Source organism: Hyperolius riggenbachi, chromosome 8, assembly GCF_040937935.1.
Source record: "Hyperolius riggenbachi isolate aHypRig1 chromosome 8, aHypRig1.pri, whole genome shotgun sequence".
NCBI lineage: Eukaryota > Metazoa > Chordata > Amphibia > Anura > Hyperoliidae > Hyperolius > Hyperolius riggenbachi.
In genome coordinates this window covers 67,859,370-67,874,181 of record NC_090653.1, presented here as the reverse complement: position 1 = coordinate 67,874,181, position 14,812 = coordinate 67,859,370, and the positions used below count along the sequence as shown (strand labels likewise).

At 45.9% G+C, this 14,812-nt stretch overlaps 1 protein-coding gene across 2 annotated transcripts in view; it reads right to left on the bottom strand.

The window, feature by feature from the left end:
* The window catches only part of LOC137528880 (inositol-tetrakisphosphate 1-kinase-like), a 70,615-nt gene that overhangs the window by 21,795 nt on the left and 34,008 nt on the right, over positions 1 to 14,812 (bottom strand). The gene's annotated exons all lie outside the window — the stretch shown is intronic.

Genomic DNA, 14,812 nt, shown 5'->3' with positions numbered 1-14,812 from the left:
CACCTCCCGCTGGGCGGGTTTTCAGCAGACTGTAGTGCATGTGTACGCACTGTCGGTGGACTGATAAGGCTGTTCCTCAACCATCCGCGGGGCAGATCGTTCAGGAACAGCCTTATCAGTCCGCCGACAGTGCGTACACATGCACTACAGTCTGCTGAAAACCTGCCCAGCGGGAGGTGCCGACGGACCCGTCGTTGGCTGCTGTAGTGCGTGTGTACGCACCTTTAAGTCTGTAAGAATTTGGGGCAAAACCAAAATAAGTGCTGCTAATCACAGTCATTGAGGAATAGTTGACATCTGAATGCCCCGACACGTCTGCCAGGGCAATGTGCAAGGTACACAACGATTAATAATACTAGATTAGAAACCTTCAACTCTTCACAGGATCATTTAAATGCATTGACACCACAATATAAACAGTGTGACCAGTAAGAAAAAAACAAAACAAGCAGGAACCTTATCACAAATACAAATTATTGCAGCTGTAGTTGTGACAATAGTTGTGTAAGATGCTTATATACAGTATAGATTAATAATAGAAACAGATCAAATCAAAAAGAACTTTATTGACACGACACAAATACATACAGCTATTGCCAAAGTAAGGAGAAATGGGGAACTTGAAAGGGCTGACCCTTAAGGTGTTCGTGTGGGGTAAGCAGTTTGTGGTAATTTTTAGGTACACAGTTCATTTATGCTGCTCTCATCATGTGACATGCTGTGACATAGGGCCTGATTCACAAAGCGGTGCTAACAGTTAGCACGCTGGTGAAAAGCCCTTGATCACGCCTAAACTCAGTTTAGGCATGATAAGTTTAGGTGTGATAAGTTTAGGTGTGATAAGTTTAGGCATGATAAGTTTAGGTGTGATAAGTTTAGGCATGATAAGTTTAAGCACCAACTGCGTTAGCACCGCAGTGCACAGCTGATCAAAAGTTTTGCGCTTGCAAAGTCTGGTGCACTTCGCATAGAGTTTAATGGCGCTGCTTTGCGTGCGGGACTTTGCACGCTATCTACACTTATCTAAACTTATCATGCCTAAACTTATCACACCTAAACTTATCACACCTAAACTTATCACGCCTAAACTGGCTTTTCACCAGTGTGGTGCAATGGTTATCACGCCTAAAGTCTCTAACTGGGTTAGCACCGCTTTGTGAATCGAGCCCATAGTGTGCAGTGATTCTCACTGTGGATTTCTCCTTTCCCAGTAGAATGTAAAGTTTTCTCTCATCCCCTACGGAGTTAAAGTCTGGGATAAGGTCCAGCAGAATAGGTGTCCCTGGTTGCACTGCAGTGTATATGGGGCAGTGCAGCAGGAAGTGAGCCTCATCTAGGGTCCTCTGGTCACAGTGTTGGCACAGTCTAATCTCCTGGGTTTGTATGTCTGTGTCTCCCGGATTTGATCTCCAGATTGTGAGCATTCAGTCTGTAAACACTCATGATTTGCCTCCGGGGTTTTCAAAAATTTTTCCAGTATGAGGCCAGTTAATGGTCTCACTGTAGGGCAGTTTTACTTCTCTCATCCAGTTATCCATCGTCTTCTTTGCTCTTGGTTGTGGTGTGTTTTATCTGAGGTCTTGTTTGGACCCGTGGATGTGGATTTGGGGTTAACATAGAGCTGACCACTTCTTTCACGGCACGTAGCTTTTCTTGGCCTTCATTGTGCATCATGTCTTTATAGAGGAGTGAATCAGAGCTGCTGTTTTGTAGGTGGGTCTAATAGGACAACATGCTCTTCTGTATCTCAAGCAGTAATGGAAATCTACACAGCACAGCTCGGTAGGCAATGTTTGAGGCACTCCGATGGATGTGGAGAAGGTGTTTTCAATATTCCGGGTAGAGTATTTCTGTTGAGTTAGATTCCCTGGGTAGTTGATAGGGCCACATACTTCACTTCCATAGAGTATTGTTATGGTGGTGACACTGTCAAGAACAATCAGCCAGACCTTTACCAGTGGTTTGAGGTGGTCCATTTCTTTCCTGACGGCACAGAATGTTCAGCATGCTTAGACTTTTAGGGCCTCTATGGCTGGATCAATGCTTCCAGTTGTTTTTCAGACCAAGGTAGGTATATTTGTCAGTTCTGCTGATGTTACAATCATTGAGTCTAGAGGATGGGTTCTGGGCTGACTTTGTGTTTTTCCTCTGGAACACCATGATTTTGGATAAATGGGGAGGGTCCATGTTGTACTTAATTTTGCCAGGATTTCATGCTGTCTTGCAGTCCACTCTGTTGGTGATAATAAGAGGTCATCTGCATAAAGTAGAAACTCCACTGTTGTGCCATGGTAAGGTGAGTCCTGGTGCTGATGAGGCATCTAGGGCAGAGGCCAATGCATTGATGTATATGTTGAACAGGCTTGGATTTAGGCTACAGGCCTGTCTAAAGCTGGCCACTAACAGTCCAATTTCTAGCGAAAAATCGTTCGAGCGATCAGAAATTCTGATCGGATTGGTTGTAAATAATCTCCATTGGTGGACACAATCGATTATGAATGAGTGAAAAAAATGTCGCCCGAATGAATTTTCATCGAACGAAAATTTGGATTTTCTTGGTGGTCGTGATAGATAGGAATTAAACATTGGTTAGTTGATGGTGTAGTGAACGATTTTTCGTCCGATCAGAATTTCTGATCGATCGAACGATTTTTCGCTAGAAATTGGACCGTTAGTGACCAGCTTTACCTCCTGAGTCCTGATCCTGGGGGAAAAAAGGTGTTTTTCCCATTTACTTTCACACTGCACTTATTCCCAGTGTATGAGCTCTTTATTAAATCGTATGTGTTTCCTCCTATTCTGCTTTATAGGAGTCTCAAAAATAATGCACGATGCCACACTGAATCAAAAGCCCTATTAAGTCCACAAGAAAGGCAAATATTTTCCCATTCTATGGCCTGCGTACATGGTGCTTGATAAAGTTGTACAGGGTGTAGATGTGGTTGGAGGTGCAATGGTTTGGTACTATTTCTGCTTGTCTTGTGCTGAGAACATTGTGCTGTGTAATAAAGGTGAGGATTCCCTTTAGGATGCTGTTGAACAGTTTTCCCAGTGTGCTGCTCACACAGATGCCTCTGTAGTGGGCTGGCCCGGCTGGGTCATATGTGAGCTCCAATCTTTTATATGGGAGTTGTAATGGCCCATACTCACGGGCAACTTTTTTGGCCTGTCACCAGCACACGTGAGCGTGTGCGCGACAGGCCGGCGACAGCTCGTCGCCAGGTCCCTCCGCATACACACGGCGGAGGGAACTGGCAACTGATGCGGCGGAAGCTGTCGCTGTTGCTCCTCCCCCCGCCGGAAGCCTAATGTATTCCTATCTTGTTGCTGTAGCGACAGTTGCGGCGGAGTTGCGGCGGCAACTGTCGCCAGGCGATTGAGCGGTTCAATCGCCTGGCGACATCAGCGATGAGCGACAGTTCGGGGTGCGCGCCAGTGCAACGCCGCATACTCACGGGCGACCTGTCGCCGCAACATGCGCGCGCCGCGTGTTGCGGCGACAATTGTAGCCCGTGAGTATGGGCCATTAGTCCTTCATTCAAGACTTCAGGGATGTGACCAGCGTACAGAACCAGTTTGAATTGTTTCCATATTGCAACATGTATTTGAGGGAAGCCATATTTGATCATTGCTGGTAGAATTCCATCTGTGCTGCTAGACTTTTTACCCTGTAGGAATTTAATCTATTTTTGAGGAATATCTCTGAATAGGTCTTTGAAGTAGTACAGCCAGACTTTGCTTCCCATCTGTGCTTCCCCTGGATGTTGACAGCAAAGCTCTCTCAATGGCCTGCCTCCTCCCATGTCCGGTGGCTTTTCTCCATGCTGCGAGGCCCATCCTTCCTGTGTCATGTGACAAAAGTTTAAAGAGAACCCGAGGTGGGTTCTAAGTATCCTAATAGCACACAGAGGCTGGGTCTGCATATAACACTCAGGCAGGGAACACACTTGACTTTCAGTTTTCCGCGCGCGTTTTTCTGCATACTTTTTCTGCACACCAAGTGTGTTTCTATGCAGGAAAACGTGCACGTTTTTTTTCACAGCAGCTGATGTAATTGATAGAGAAAACTGCCAAAATGTGCAGAGTCATCATGCAGAATGTCAGTTTTTTTTCTGTGTGCGAACAACACAGTAAGTGTGAACTAGCACATTGATTAACATGAGTTCTCAGTTTTTCCGTGCAGAAAACGCGCACGAAAACAGTCAAGTGTGTTCCCTGCCTCAGCCTCTGTTGCCATACAGCCCCCCCTTCCCCCTGCGCTCTGCTGCCCCATAAATCAAACGCCGTGTTAGCGACACACAGTGTGTCGCTAGCCGGCTGTTTACCTCTGGATGTGTCAGTCTCGCTGCTCCCCGCCTCCTCCATATCTCCGCTCCCCGCCTGCATCCCTTCCCTCCAATCAGCAGGGAGAGAAGGGACGCAGGCAGGGAGCGGCGACATAGTGGAGGCGGGGGAGCGGCGAGACTGACACATCAAGAGGTAAACAGCCGGCTAGGGATGTTGCTAGCACGGCGTTTGATTTATGGGGACAGCAGAGCACAGGTGGGGGGCCTGGGGGGACGCTGTATAGCAACAGAGGGTGGGCATTATGTGCAGACCCAGCCTCTGTGTGCTACTAGGATTCTTACAGGGGCGTAGCAATAGGGGTTGCAGAGGTAGCGATAGCATCGGGGCCCTTAGGCCAGAGGGGCCCCAAAGGGCCTTCCCTCAATTACAGTATTAGCTCTCTATTGTTCCTGTGCTCATAATAATCACTCTTTAAATAGTGGTAATCATAAACAAACTGTTCCCCATCCCCTTCTTGCATTTCTGACACTGTAGTTGTCATTGGCAGGTTTTGGTGCACTGTATCAATTGTTATGTATAGAGTGCTTGGGGGGCCCCACTGTAAAACTTGCATCGGGGCCCACAGCTCCTTAGCTACACCACTGAATTCTTAGAACCCACCTCGGGTTCTCTTTAAACACTAGAGGTTTGGCAGCATGCACGCTGGACCTCTAGCGTCTGAACTTAAGTTTGTCATATGACAGGCGAGACAGGTGACAGTGCTGCCAACACTCTGCATCAGTCGTTGCCCAATCAAACGTGTCTAGCGATGTGCTGCTAACTGACTGCCGATCTAGCAAAATTTTCCATCTCAACAAAGTTTGGGTGGAAATCGATCGAGCATCGTTTGCTGTACTGATTTCTAGCAGATTTGATCACAGTGTTCAAATCTGCCGGATATAGACAGGTAAAATTGTCAAGTGTACAGCCCCCTATAGAAACTAGAGATATCATAGCTCCTATGTAGTAATAACAACTGGAGATATGTTGTCTTATCTTGATGAGGGCAAGACTGCCCAGACAACCACATGACTACATGTCTTGCTTTGTTGTAACTGCACGCTGTTTAATCCAGAACTAGACTGCATCATTCAATAAGCGCTTTGTAAATCTAGTTCAAGGATTTCTGAGCCAATGCTTTAAAAGGAATCTGTATACAACAATGTTAATTATTGTTTTAGAATGACTCAGTAGTATGTACTTCAGCTGCCTATTCAGGAAGGCCCACACATAGTTCCGTGAGGCCCTTATTGACAAGCCTTTGGGTAGGAGGTTAGTCAAACAATATGGGTGTGTAATGGCCAAGTGTGACAGAAACACCACTTTTAATGTAGTTTGAGTCTAAGTTCAGGCTCCTGTTATTTAATGCATGTTGTGCAGAACAGAACATAATCTAAAATGCACAAAGTTTTGTGTATTACACATAACCCATTTATTATTCTTTTTTTATGACATAATTGGCCAGGTTTGCTATTCTGATGTCAAGTGTGATTGTTATATAGCGCATGGTTAGACTGAATAGCAAATGGCGATTAGTCTAAACTCCTCCCCTTCTGCCACTATAACTCACAGGAAGTAGGGAGGGAGAATCTGGGAGGAGAGGCGGTAGACCGGCCAGTCGTTCACTCTGAACATAGAAATGGCCTTGCCCACCATCTCCTCCCTATGTGAGATAGAAGGGGGGTTCTTGCTTAGCCTTAGGCTGGATTTAAATCCCAGGAGGTTATAGGCACAGAAGTTCTAGTGCCCTAAACTACGCCATTTGCCAAACATGTAAATCCTGACATTGTTTTGTGCCTCCCAGTTTCTTCCTTATTGCGTGAAGAAGCGGATGTGACCCGCAAATGTGTCACACCAAACTGGAATGTGCTCCAATAAAGTTTATATTTTTGGGAAATAAGACTAATCGTATCATCTATTCGGAGGTAAGTCCACCACTACCTCCCACTTTTAATCTGTTTTAATGTTGGCTCCCAGTCCTTCGTGCAGCTTCTCTCCATTTGCAAACAGCAGTATCATTTAACTGATTATAACAATTTCCTCAATAGGCGGACACAAGGGCGATCTAGCAGTCTGCCGCTTTAACATGTTGCCTCTTTCACGAACAGGTACCTCACTGCAGAGTCCATGGTCCTTGAGGGGTTAATGAATTAGAGCTGCACCTCCTCCGCCCCGCATGCCACATGTAGTCTGCAGTGTTTGCCAAGAGTCATTGAACTGTGGGGCTGATAATATAATGGAGCAGTATCATGATTAAGCCCAGCGACAATGCTGTTAATGTCAACCATTACGTATCTGTAGAAACCATCTCCAAATACTGACGGCTTCCTGGACACTCGGTAATATGCACTCAGGCCTTTTCACCAAAATACATAGAGCGCCGTGCTACCTATACAAACAATATTACACACGCAGAGTCCAAAGACGTAACCATACCGTCAGTCACACCTGTAGCATAGCTGGTGTACACAATGCTGTTGTGACTGACACTCCCAAAGAACTTTGCTCCCGGTGTGCATATGACACAGATGCAGGCGCTGCTCTCCACCCATCGGTACAGATAAGGGACTATTACAGTAGGGAGGCTCGGTCACCTCCTTATATGTACAGGACATCAGGAACTGCCTCAAACCGGTACTCCGCATCACATCACAGACTGACACAGACAGCACAGGCAGTCATGTGAGGTCATTCACGGATATTTTATGATTTTTTTTCACATGAATGAACTGCAATTAAACCCATTCTTAACCTGTTCAATGCAGACTAGAGATGTAGCGAACGGTTCGCCAGCGAACGGTTCCAGGCGAACTTTGGGGGTTTGCGTTCGCCTGGGCCAAGCAAACTTTTGCGGAAGTTCGATTCGCCCCATAATGCACTATGAGGGTCAACTTTGACCCTCTGCTTCACAGTCAGCAGGCACATTGTAGCCATTCAGGCTACACTAAGCCCTGGAGCCCCACCCCCCCTTATATAAAGCAGGTTTGCCGGCCATTACACCCACTCGTGTGCCTGCTAGAGACAGACTAGTGACAGCTGCTGCAGACTTGTTCTCCTAGGGAAAGATTAGTTAGGCTCTTGGCTTGCTCCTGGCTGATTGTTATTGCTAAAATAGCACCCCTCAACAGCTCTTTTGAGAGCTCTAATGTTTTCCTGATGTGTTTTTTTTGTGTGTGTTGCTCACTGAATTATACAGCCCTATCTGTTGCAACTGGACCTTGGTAATTGTTATTACTGTGCCAGCCAGGCCCTGCCTAACTATCTATACTGGGACACCTACCTATGCCTACCTAACTACTGGGGCACCTACTTACCTATACGGGGACACCTACCTACCTACCTATACTAGGGGGACCTACCTATGCCTACCTACCTATACTGGGTCTCCTACCTATGCCTAGCTAACTACTGTAGCACCTACCTATGCCTACCTACCTATACTGGGACTTCTACCTATGCCTACCTACCTATACTGGGACTCCTACCTATGCCTAGCTAACTACTGGGACACCTACCTATGCCTAGCTAACTACTGGGACACCTACCTATGCCTACCTACCTATACTGGGTCTCCTACCTATGCCTAGCTAACTACTGGGACACCTACCTATGCCTACCTACCTATACTGGGTCTCCTACCTATGCCTAGCTAACTACTGGGACACCTACCTATGCCTACCTACCTATACTGGGTCTCCTACCTATGCCTAGCTAACTACTGGGACACCTACCTATGCCTAGCTAACTACTGGGACACCTAACTATGCCTACCTACCTATACTGGGTCTCCTACCTATGCCTAGCTAACTACTGGGACACCTACCTATGCCTACCTACCTATACTGGGTCTCCTACCTATGCCTAGCTAACTACTGGGACACCTACCTATGCCTACCTACCTATACTGGGTCTCCTACCTATGCCTAGCTAACTACTGGGACACCTACCTATGCCTACCTACATACAAGAAGATAATAAGGTCGTTGCTTCATTGTGGACAGACCAAATTTGATCAGGTGGACAGTCACTGTTGTTCTATCATTGAGCTACCACAGCCCGACCATATGGGCTTGAAAACCGCCACGAACTACACTCTCGCCATGGTGCGCACCAGTCCAGCAGGGCCGTCACTACGCAAACAGCTGTTTGCGGTGCGTTACACAGTGAGTTTGGTGCGTCAGTGTGAATCAGAACTCTAATTACACTCCCTGATTGATGTATACCCATGCAGGATGTTTGAAAGCACGTTAGGCCTGCAATTTAGCATTCAATGTGATTTCTGCCCTTAAAACGCTGCTTTGCGTCACATCCAGATTTCCCCCGGGACTTTGGGCATGTATCCCACTCCGCCATGCCCCCCTCCAGGTGTTAGACCCCTTGAAACATCTTTTCCATCACTTTTGTGGCCAGCATAATTTTTTCTATTTTTCAAAGTTCGCATCCCCATTGAAGTCTATTGTGGTTCGCGAACTTTTCGGCGAACCGAACCTTCCGCGAAGGTTCGCGAACCGAAAATCGGAGGTTTGCGACATCTCTAATGCAGACCTGAACTCAAGAAACATATATGCGTTCAGCACATGCATATAACATATGATGTTGCTGGGGGTCGGAATACCTGTTGTTCTTCCAAGGGAAGGTAACAAAAAAATCAAACAGGAGAGAATCGGGAGCCCCTTATGTTGTAGTACATCAACAAATGAGTGCTCAAAAAACTAGGTTGCAGAAAGGCAATCAAGGGTTTCAGCTTGAATGTGGTGGAGCCACCCACCCATGGTGGGATGACTTACTTTGCTGTTGTTAGGACGCACTGCAAAATATAAGTTAGTAAAAGGGAAAATTAAAAAACAACCCTCAAGGAGGTTTGGAGGTGTGGCACTGGGAGAGAGACGCCCCAAAAGACGTGTAAAAGGATTAAAAACATTTTAAAGGGGGGTGGGGAACTTACCCCAATATGATGACTAATATAATAGATAAAAATCATTTTCGACTATTCTTTTAGTCCTCGTCTTTGTGCCATCAAATAAGCTCTGACCCACCGAGGCATGGACACTACAGGACCTCAGAAGGTGACCCGTGATATGTGGCACCAGGAGGTTAGCAGAGAATCCTTTGTGTCCTGTACGTTGTTAGGTGGGGCCTCCATGAATCAGTCTTGTAACAGCACCATTTTCCATGGTCCAGTTCTGATACTCATGGGAGTATCCCTGTCCAGCCACTGTTGAGTGTTGACAATGAACAGGGGTCAACATGGGCACTCTGACTGCCTTGCAGCTATAGCATGCAAAACAGTTTGAAGTCACCTAAAAAATATATAAAACAGTTAAAAACAGGTTAAAATGAAAGTAGCTCCTTTGAAAGAGAAGGCCGAATGCTGTTTTAGACAATAATTAATTAGCATGCAAAAGGTATAACATCACATGTGGTTAGACCTCATAACCTGTTTTTAACTGCTTTACATATTGTTTGGGTGCCTCCCATCTCCCTACTGTACATGTATCATCACTGTACATGTACATGTAGGTATCATCACACCTATGTTGGGAGGTTGTAAGGAGGTTTTAGGGAGAGTGGCCATCATAATCAGTCCATGTTTCTGTGGCATGGACCCAAGCAAGTGCAAGTGCCTCCCTGCATGCCTAAGGCTCCTGGTTGACTTGTGTGTTTTACTTTTCGGCTTACTGGAGAACCTATCCCATTACCCAAAAAACAAATTTCTCAAGTCGTTCTGCAGCCCCATACACAGCAAACTGCAACCAGTATGTTTTCAGCAAATTGTGCTACAGTAGCTCTTCTACTGGACTGAACCAGATGTGCTAGTCTTTGCTTCCCTTGTACATCAATGAGTGCCCATGTTTCTGTTGCTGGTTTTCCAGCTGTCCTTCTTTGGACCAATTTTGGTAAGTGCTGACCAGCTGGATACCAGAAACCTTCACAAGACTTGCCATTAGGAGATGTTCTAACCCAGACACCTATCCTTCCTTCACAATTTGGACCTTGTCAGCTACTCATATCCTTACACTTCCCTATTTTGCCCTGACCTTCAAGAACTGACTGTTCCCTTGTTGCTTAATATGATCCACCCCTTAAAGGAGTTTTCAGCCAAATCATGCTGCCCCATGATAAACTTACATGGGGCTTCCTCCAGCCCCTTGTAGCTGATATGTCCCACACAGCATCTCTACTCACAGCTGCTGGCCCGGGGTCCACACCAGTGCAGAGGCCGACCTTGAGGTCGTCCTCTACTGCGCCTGTGTGAGCGCCGCTGTCAAACAAGTCCATGTTGTCCACAGAGTACTGCCCTGGGACAGAACTACTGCACCTGTGCAGTACACTCCGGACAACGTGGACTTGATTGACAGCAGTGCTCTTACAGGCGCAGTATGGGAGGTTGGACTCTGCACCGGTGGGGACCCTGGGCTGCGAGCGGAGATGCTGCGAGGGACATGTCGGCTGCAAGGGGCTGGAGGAAGCCTCAAGTAAGCATATCATGGGGAAGCATGATTTTGCTGATTTTCCTTTAAGTGGATACATTGTGACAAGTTAAAATACACCTGAAGTGATTAGAGGGAAGGCTCTGGATACTGTAGAGCAGTGGTCCTCAAACTACAGCCCGTGGGCCAAATGCGGCCCTCCGAGGCTTTTTCACTGGCCCCCCAAACACAGAATGTATAACTTATAGATGCACCTTTAAATATCAGTGGCACGCATACAGAATAGCAGTGCTGGCACCACCCATCCACATACTGTAGAAACCAGCAAGCAGTCATTCGCTGGCTTCCGGATTTACCTCACAGGAGCCTATAGGCACAGATGTCCTGGCACACCAGATTTCCCCCTCCGTGAACTTACAAACCCCCAACCGAAGTGCACCGCAAGAGTGCTGGCTATCCCAGGTGTCACTTCTCTCTTACTTCCCTTGCCCGTCATACAGTATGTAACTACAGATGCCCCTTAATATTAGGTAGCTAGAAGAACCACCTCAGTATTAAGTAGCTAGTGGTGCCCCTGACTGAAGAGAGATCTCCTCAGTGGAATGCCAAGAGCAGGGTGAGTAACATTTACACTCTCTTCAGAACTCTGCATAGGGAAAGAGGGGCTTGGAGAGGGGAGTGAGCCGTCTTCCCATCATCAGGCACCTGTAGGCACTTGCCCGCAGTGCCTTATGGTAAATATGGCCCTGCTGGCTTCCAATGCAATTCTGCATCAGGTGACACTGCTGTCCAACAAAAGGACAGGTTGTCACCTGAGTATGCTTTACAGTCTGGTGCACAGACGCCGCATGACTGAATGGCTGCTCCGGGCATGATTGGGAGGAATCAATACCTAGATTCAATGTAATGTTTTCCAACATCGTATGTATGTTCCGGCCCCCCAGCAGTCTAAAGTATGTTGACCCCGCCCTTGACTGAAAAAGTTTAGGGACCCCTGCTGTAGAGTCTTCCCATCCCTCCATCTAGCCCATCATTCCAGTGATGTCATCTGGTGAAGCTCTTCAAACAGCTGTTTGGAACTACACATGTCCTTGACCGGTTCCGAGGATGTGTGCATTACTACTGCGCATGCACAAGTCTAGTTCCAAACAGCTATGCGGTCAAACAGCATTAGAATGGCCGGGCAGAGGAACGGGAAGGCTCTATTCTATCGAGAGCCTTCCCTCTACTCAGGTAAGTATCAAACCTGAAGTGGATTTCAATCCAGGTTTACTTTAATTGATATTATTCACAGTAACCATCAATGTTTTAATATAGTGGTTCATCATTGTGTATGTATATGGCGAAGTCATGGTACTAATAATGTGTAATGTGAGCTTTGAAGAAAAATATAAGGTGTAATAACTGTTCTAATACACCAAGAGGAACTGTAGATGCTGGAAGGCACTTCCTCTGATCACGTTCAAGGTCAGAGATTTCAAACAATGATTAAACTTTCTATGAGCTCTTTTCCACTAGCAATCGCCTAATGGAAACGCAAGCGATTGTGATTTTTCATTGATTTCGATTATGCGTTTATATTTAAACAAGCGAAATGGCACTTAAAATCACTCCAAAAAGCGACTGCGCTTCACAAAAAAAAAAGAATTGCGGAAAAAATGGAGAATACTTTCTGCGATTCCTATTTTAAAGTAACAACCCTACTGATTTAAAAATCGATAGTGTTTTGCGATTTGCATTGAATTATCCTCAGTGGAAAAGAGCCCTACAGGATACAAAAGCCGGTAAATCTGGTTACTGGTCACAGAGTCATTGTGGTTGTTATACTTGTAACATGATTCCATGCAGATGGGCCTCCTGGTCTTCAGGGTTATCCCAGGACAGGGGTGTTAATGTTTGGGGGGCCCAAGAAGGTTTTGCTGTTACGCCCCCAAAGATGATACAGTGCGTACCAAGTCACAGAGAGGTTTTTGAATGTTATGCAAAGATAATGTGGATATAATTCTAGGTACACACCATACAATTTTGTGTTAAGGGGCCCATACACTGGTCGATTTTCAGGAAATCGACTGCTGATTGATCGATCGATTGATTTGTGGTCAATTTCGATCATAGAGTTGCATTGGATCTAATGGATGTACAACAGATTTCCAATAGATTTCTGAAATTCATTCTGAAATCTATTGGAAATCTGTTCCTAGTGTGCGGCACGCATCAGATTCCTATCAGATTCGACCTGACAGGCATCTGACAGAAATCTATCTGATGGTTGAATCTGCTGTAAATCTATACGTGTATGGCCACCTTTAGATAGATGGTTCGCTAGATAATTTCCGACATGTCCGATCTTATTTTCGATTGTTTTTCTGATCGATTTCTCATTGAAGTGAATGGAAATAGATAAGAAAAGATAACAGAATCGAATCAGAAAACAATCGGACAGAAAATCGACCAAAAAAATGCATTGTGTGTACCCAGCATTACATGTGTCCCACACCGGGGAAGGAGAGGATTAGGAGTTAAGTGCATACACAGGTCTGATTTTATGCCCGATTGTCATTGAAACAAAAAGTTGTTCAGACTCCTTGTACATAAAGACGATAAAACGTTTGAAATGCTAATTACAGCTAATTTGCATGTCATTTGATTGGTCAATGGACTGGATAGAACAATGGACTAGATCAAATGACTGATCAAACGACGTTTGAAAATCTATTAGTGTGAAACAGACTTTCAAACAACAAGACTTTTTTTTACACATGTACGGACCTAGGTATTCGATTTTCTCTTAGATTTACCTGCCAGATAGCTTTTTTCCATGTTGTAGGTAAATCTAACAGAAGAATCTAACAGAAAATTGTATGGTGTGTACCTCGTTTGAACGACAGCTAGTCCACGGATCCGCCAAACGGATCAGTCAAAACTGCTGCTATCAGTCTAACGATCACTCATACACACACCATACTGTTATTCAAACGACCGGTTTGAACGACACAGACGTGTGTACGTACCTTTAAAGCAGGGGTCTCAAACTCAATTTACCTGTGGGCCGCAGGAGGCAAAGTCAGGATGAGGCTGGGCCGCATAAGGAATTTCACAATCACGGCGCATCGCCGCCTCTTCCCGCCCCCCTCACTCTTCCCTCACAGAGAGGGGAGAGGCGGCGATCCGTGCAGCAATTGACGTCAGGAGGGGCAGAGCTGAAGCTAAAAGCTCTGCCCCTTCCAGGAAATGCCGGCGGATTACCCCCCCCCCCCCCGGGCGATTTGGGGGCTCTGCAGCCCTCGTTTAGCGGCGGGGATGCGGCGGATTACTTGGGAGCACTGAAGCAAACTATAAGGAAGCTTTTGCCGGCGAGGGCCACAAAATATTGTATCGAGGGCCGCAAATGGCCCGCGGGCCGCGAGTTTGAGACCCCTGCTTTAAAGGGAACATGAAGTGAGAGGGATAATGAGACTGCCGTATTTATTTCCTTTTAAACAATACCAGTTGCCTGGCTATCCTTCTGATCATTCTGGCATCAGTAGTGTCTGATTCACACACCTGAAACCAGCATGGTTCTAATCTTGTCAGATTTCTGTAAAAAAAAATGTAATCTTCATGCTAATTTAGAGTCTATGAGCAAAATAATTAGAAACAGAGGATCAGAAGGACAGCCAGGCAATCTGCATTGTTTAATAGAAAATAAATATGGCAGCCTCCATATCCCTTTCAGGTTAGTTGTCTTCTAAGGAGTCCAAGAGTTACAGACTACCCAGCAAGCTCATGGTGAACCAGAACTCACTGGAGTGTCTAAGGGGCTACATAGGACCAGAAAGCCCTCTTACTAAAATGTTAAGCAAATCAAAAGTCTGCCTTCTTAAAACAGAAGGTATTAGCGATAATTCAGCTTGGAGTGAGCATATGATGTCTCCCACAATGCATCACTGCTGAATATGCAAATTATCCCTTGTTGTCCCTGTAAGCTAGCCACACCTCCAGAACCGCTGGAATGCAATGATGTGTCAGCTTGTTAATTGTACAGAGCCACAATAATCCAACATGCATACAGACTG